This window comes from Corvus kubaryi, unplaced genomic scaffold (genome assembly GCF_017639235.1).
Source record: "Corvus kubaryi isolate FWS band 111438036 unplaced genomic scaffold, C.kubaryi_AGA036_p1.0 37341, whole genome shotgun sequence".
In the NCBI taxonomy this organism is placed as follows: Eukaryota; Metazoa; Chordata; class Aves; order Passeriformes; family Corvidae; genus Corvus; species Corvus kubaryi.
Genome location: NW_024581112.1, coordinates 6,371,988 through 6,378,132, shown reverse-complemented (window position 1 = coordinate 6,378,132; position 6,145 = coordinate 6,371,988). Strand labels below are relative to the sequence as shown.

The 6,145-nt window shown below is 50.9% G+C and overlaps 1 protein-coding gene across 2 annotated transcripts in view; it reads left to right on the top strand.

Moving 5' to 3' along the window:
* The first annotated feature begins 2,775 nt into the window (after positions 1-2,775).
* VANGL1 (VANGL planar cell polarity protein 1) overlaps positions 2,776-6,145 on the top strand; it is a 45,965-nt gene continuing 42,595 nt past the window's right edge. For both annotated transcript variants that reach the window (XM_042031758.1, XM_042031760.1), the window contains exon 1: positions 2,776-2,858. The gene's annotated coding sequence lies outside the window, so the exon portion shown is untranslated. The remainder of the gene's footprint in view (positions 2,859-6,145) is intronic.

Here is a 6,145-nt window from a genome sequence, read left to right as displayed (position 1 = left end):
GCAGTGCCAGGCTATATACTTGAGCGCTTACAAATCCTTCCCGAAACATCTCCTGGCCACTATTCGACCAGGAACGGGAAAAGATCAAAACAGAAGCGAACTGAACAGTGAAAGTGTCTTGTATTACAAGCACACTCTGGACCAGAGACCAACTTTGTTTGACATGGACATGCTGGAGTGAGTCCACTAACATGATTCAGGGATTGGAGCATCTGACACAGCACAAACTGGAATTTTTTAGCTTTGAGGTTTCAGAGTGGAATTCATGTGTGTAAATGTCTATCAGCATGTATAAATACCATTTGGAAGGGAGTGAAAAAGTGGAGCCAGACTCTTCCCAGTGGGACCTGGTGAAAGGAAAAGAGGGAATGGGTGCGAACTGAGATACATGAAATTACATTTAAATGTGAGAAAAAAAAAATTTTTACTATGCATGTGTTGAACACTGGAACTGGTTGCCCGGGGAGGTTGTGGACTCTCTGTCTTTTGAGATGTTCAAAACCCTCCCTGGCACAGCCCCAAGCAACCTGCTTTAGTTGACCCTGTTCTGAATGGGGAGACTAGACCTCCAGAAGTCCATTCTAACTGAAACAATTCTCCTTGTGAATCCATGAGATCCATTCAGGTACCTTAAAAAAACCCTAATCAACTCTAATTTTACCTACACAGTAGTGTACAGGCACAGAGCACTTCACAAATTTCTCAACTATGACCCTACTACACAGGTAGCTTGACTCATAAGAAACGTTTCCTCATGTCTCAGAGGTTTAAACCAATGATGAGAGATAAGCATGTAACAGTATCTCAGAATCTGCCCCTGAGCCCATCTTCAGTGTATTTCTCATTTGCCAGTCTTCAGTGTGACCTAGCTGGGTGTGAGGGGGCTTCACTATTGGGTCTAACAGGTCTCTGCACCAGGTCTGGGCAGGGCATGGATGCTGGTGCCCACTGAGGTTTGTACACATCCCCAGCTGAGATCTCTTAGCAGTCTCCTTTCTGTGGGGTACTGCAACAAGTCCTGCTGCTCTAAACCATGAAACGAGTGTTGAGAAATCCTCTAAATCTTCTTGAGCCGCTGCCAGGGCAACAAAGTAGGAAAAGAAATAGAGTTAGCACAGTTTCTTTGTTGCTTTCAAAGAAGTCCAGTTAAAGACCTTTGGTAAAAGGCCTCTTTCCCTTGTTGATGTTTTCCCCTGAGTTTCCACAGCCTTTCAGGCAGGGCAGTATCTCCCCCACAAAGCACAGGTAAAGGCCTTGCTCCCCTGCCCCAGATGCATGTCCTGTGTAAGTTGTGTAAGCCTGTTGTCTTTTGTCACATTATGCCCACCTCTGAGCAGGGAGGAAGCAAGCCTGTGAGCCATGGAGAGCCCTTAGCAGGCAGTGAGACTGGGGCAGGCTTTCAGCAGGGTGTCAGACACTTTTCAGGGCAGAGACAGTCCCTGGAATGCAGCAGAGTACTCAGGCCTTGGGCAAGTTTAGACACATGTTGATGCATAATACAAGATGGAGCCTATCAGTTGATATCAGACTCTTCCAGTCAGTCACAGGGTTGGGTAAGCATGTATGCCATGCAAAATTGGAGGTAATGTAACTACCAAATCAGTGATATGGAAATGTTTCTTGTCATTCCTGGTTGACTGTTCCATTGGGAAATCATTCTATGGGCTATGGGTGTTGAGTAGGGGGCAAGCACCACAAATGAAACTGTGGCATTAATTTGGAAAAAGCGGAGTGAACACAAAGTGGAAGGGAAAAATAAAAGATGTCATATACAGAAGCCACAATAATGCAAAACATACACTATCTAATAGGAATAACTTCAGTTTCTTCTGAATTTGTTCCATTTGTGGACTGGGTCATTCCTGAGCAGTTCAAAGTGCAGGACTGGAATCTAGGAGGTCTAGATTTTCTTCATACATTCCCAGTTGCTAGCTCATTGTGTGTCTTGAAAACTTAAATATTTTTAAAGGGTAAGACAACCCAAAAGTGAGATGAAATCAGAGCAACATTTTCATGTAGAAAAAGTGACTTGCACTGACGTAGAACTCTCCTGTTTCCTTCTCACCTGCCCAGAGCAAGTGCTGCCAGTAATTTGGTGCCCAAGGCAGCCAGGCCCTTCTCCCTGGGCAGCAGGAGGTCCTTCCTCACGGCAGACCTCTTGTGACCAGGGGCAAAGGGCGCTGCAGCTGCAGGCTTTGGGTGGAGGCACAGACCAAGCCGTCCCGAAAGCGAGGCATTAGAGTGCCTGGCAATACTCTTAGACTTCGAGGAAACCCAAGCACACCGTAGTCTGGGATGGGGATAGCTCCAAGGGACTGATCTTTCTCCTAGAGGACAGGGTGGCGGCATAGGACAGGCGAGGAGCATGGCTGGGTGGAGGAGAGCTGCAGAGCCTTGGAAGAGCTGCGGGCCTCTGGGGGTGGGCACCGGGAGCAAGGAGGGGGCGATGGGGAAAGCAGCGGCAGGAGATGTGAAGGAGCACCCGAGGTGCTGAGGAGGCTGAGCTACGGGGAGAGATTCAAGCGTCACATCAGGCCTCGGGGGCTGAGCAGCGGGTCCCACCGCACACCCGCACCAGCTCAGGCTGCAGCAGGGCCCGGCTCCGGGGTATCGCGGAGCCGGAGTCCCGGTGAGCGTGAGGACGACCGCTGCCCGGGCAGGGAAGCCTCGCCCGGGGGGCGGTGGCTCCGGCGGGGGAGGGACGGGGTGCGGGGCGGTGCCGGGCACAGGAAGCGGAAAGCGGCGGCGGCAGCGGCAGCAGCGACGGCGGCTGCCGCCGGGGAAGGTGGCGGGGAGCGGCGCGGCGGCGGAGGGTCGGGTCGGTGCCGGCAGCGGCATGGGACGGCCGCGGGAGGGAGGTGAGTCCGTCCGTCTGCCCGTCTGTCTGTGCGGGGCCGGCCGCGGTGCGGGGGGGCAATGCCGCTGCCCCCACCACGCCCTCCCGCCGCCGGGACCCCGGTGCTGGGGCGGCGGGAGCAGCGGTGTGGCAGCCTCCGGCTCCCACCCCTGGCCGCAGGGCCGGCGCCCGGCCGGGCGGCGCTGCTGAGAGCCCCAGCGGTGCCCGCTGCGGGGCCAGCCCGCCGCGTCCCGCTCCCCTGCCCGGCGCTTTCCGGGCTGCGCGCTGGTTCCCGTGCCTGGGCGGAGGTGGGAGGCGGCCGGGGGCCTCCCTCCTGCCGGCCGGAGCTCTGCCTGCCCGCCGTGAGGCTGCTGGGGCGGCGGGTCCGCGATCTCGGCATCCCGGGGTAAACCCCTCGGTGCCGGCGGGGGCCGCGGGCGCAGCCCCGCACGGCGGGCAGCGCTCTGGCTGCCGAACCTCGCCTTGGAAGGAGCCCGTGTGCTGTTCGTGCGTGAGGCTCCACGCTGGTGTGAATGGCTGATGGTGCCTTGCCTGCCCACGCCGTGTGAAACAAACTGCTCTGTGTCTGGGCTCATCCCGCTGGGCAGCACGGGGTTTGGTTTTTTATTCAGAAAATTGTCACGGTGGTGAGCTAACTCTCTTATGCCAAGGGCTGAAGTCTTTGAATTGCGGAGTCTGTGAAAGTGGCTTGATGGCAGGGTTTTCGATGTGGGGAGGCAGGTGGGCGATTCTATGACTGTTTGGAGCAGTGGGATTTCTTTGGCCCCGGGTTTGTCCGTAATGAACTGCCCACAAGATTTGTGCAGCTATAAAGAGTTGAGAAATCGAGTCACGCTGGCTGGAAGTGCAAATTAGGATGTTATGAAGTGTGTTCTGTGATATCATTGCCTGTGAGCTCAGCCTGACTTCGAGGAGGAGAGCTGTGGAGAAGGGAGCTTCAGCAGTGCTTTGCCACCTTTGAAAAGCTTCGTTTTGACCATGCTTGGCTCTTTTCCCCCACTGGGGTTTGGCTGTTTAGCTGGCCGCAGCTACAAGACCAGTGTTGGCTCTGTGATCACTTCAGTTGTTAATTTTGAAAAATAAATGTGAATGGAGTCTTGTAGCAAGCCTCCTTTAAAAATGTTCCCTATAGCTGAAATTTTGGAACTATCCCAGGCTGTACTGGAACCAGCCAGGCAAACATTTAACTGCTCACAGTGACTGACCAGCAGCTCCCAGTGATTGCTTCTGGCCTTTTGATTTTGGTTAGCAGTGGCGGTTGCTCCTAGTGGCTCTTGTCTTATGAATATGTGCACCTGGAGAGGGCTTACTGTTGTTGAGAGACTGGGATACAGCATTAGGGAAACACTACCAAATGACTGCAGTTGTCCTAGCAGAACTGCACGTTGTGTTGTTGTAGCCTGCCTTCCTTACACCCCCACCTTTGGCAACCAAGGCGAAGGATGGTGTCAGAAATGTGGCTTTGATGCTATAGGGCTTGTTGTGATGTGTGGGGACCTGATGGGCAGACCCAAGTGGAGAACTGTGATGTCCAGTTCTGCTGGTGGGAAACAGTAAGTTTATGCTTCTCCATGTCTGGTACTGTCATTCGGAAGAAGAAAATGAACCCATGTAAAAACTATCTTAGTACTTCTTTTAGTTTCTCATTAGCCTGTATGTCAGAATTTTCTGACTTGGGTCAAATTAAAGATCAGTGGTTTTTTTCCTCAGGGGTAAACACCTTTGCCCTCTCTCCTTGCAAGGACAGAATAGCACTGGACTTGTACAGATTTGAGCAGGAGGGAGATAGAGAGAGACTCCATACTGTGTAGTCCCACTGTGCTGCATACTGGGGATTTCTTCTGGGTCTGTCAACTTCTTTTTTGTTCTAAATTTAAATAGAAAATGCTGGCAGATATGCAGTGTCTTAAAGGAAGGGGTGCTCTTTCAGTAGAGAAACCTTTTGCAGTTCATACCTTTTAATGCTAGCTCAGTATCTAAGTGCTATGGCTAAAAGTAAATATTGAAAATGAGGTACAGGTACTGCCTGCTGGGATAGGTAGAGTCAGTAGTGTCCTGTGAGACTCTTTTCCCTGTTTGTTTCAGTAAGGCTTTAAATGTCAATATGGAAAATTGTATTCCTGGGCACACAGGTGCTCTGGTGTCATGAGGGTGAGGCCACAATACCTTGTACCATGTTTCATGGCTCTGGGATGAAGAGGTGTGCTGGAAGGTCTGGCAGCACAGGAGAGATGTACGAGTGAGGTAGCACAAGCTTTCACCAGTCTGACAGGATGGCACTGAGACATAATTTGCATGATAGTCTTGAATGCTCATTGAGCTTGAGGAACTTGGACAGTGCAGATGTGGCTCTTGGAGTGGGCAGAGGACATCCTCCAGGGAAGTGCTTCACAGACAGGCCCCAGGTAGAGAGCTTCCAGCTGTGTAACAGGGGGGTAGGAGGCTGGGGGTTACTGCTTGGAAACACCACTCACTTGGGTGGTGGTTTTGCCTGGCTGTTTCTCTTGTCAGTTGAAGCAGCATTGCTGTGTTTTCAGAGCCGTGTTGTTGCACGTTCTGACTGAACAGTGGATTGCTTCAATAAACCAAGTGGCTTTTCTTGCTGAAATATCCGTGTCATGGGCTAATGGTTTCCAGCTTTGGGGCTGGAATTTCCAGGGGATCTATGAAATCTTTCTAAGGAGCCTCTGAGAAGCAAAAGAAAAGAGAACCTGTTGCTAGAGGGATTGAATTTGCTGACTACTAAACGTTTTTTTTTTTTAAATGAAGGGCTTGCAAATCAAGAGCCACCACCATAGAGTAAAAGCCCTGGTTTAGTTATATATATATATATATATATATATATATATATGGCCAAAATTGACCTTATTTAATGGCATGCAAAAATAAATGAAAATCTTTTGGAAAAACTTTGTTTCCCAGAGCTCGTTGGCCGTTAAAACTGAAAGTCTTGGCTCTGTGGGTAGATTAGCATGGATGAACTTCTGTGCTTACAGATCAAGTTGCTGGATTGGGGCCTGCTCAGGAAATTCAAAAGCAAGAGGTTCCTGTGGCATTGCTCATAGGTCTTACTATGTCTGCAGTTGAACACAGCAAGTTACGCAAGCTCTCGTTTTCCTGAAGTGAATAATGGGAATGCACTGCAGCAGTACTGTGCAGCCAAGCCAATGCCAGAGCTGGAAAAGCTTCCTCACTGCTTAGCCGTCTTTTAATTGTTTTTACTTTTGAACCCTCAGCGCTTGAGGTTCGGTGTGTTTGATTTGCAAAGCTCTTCGTTTCACTAAAGGA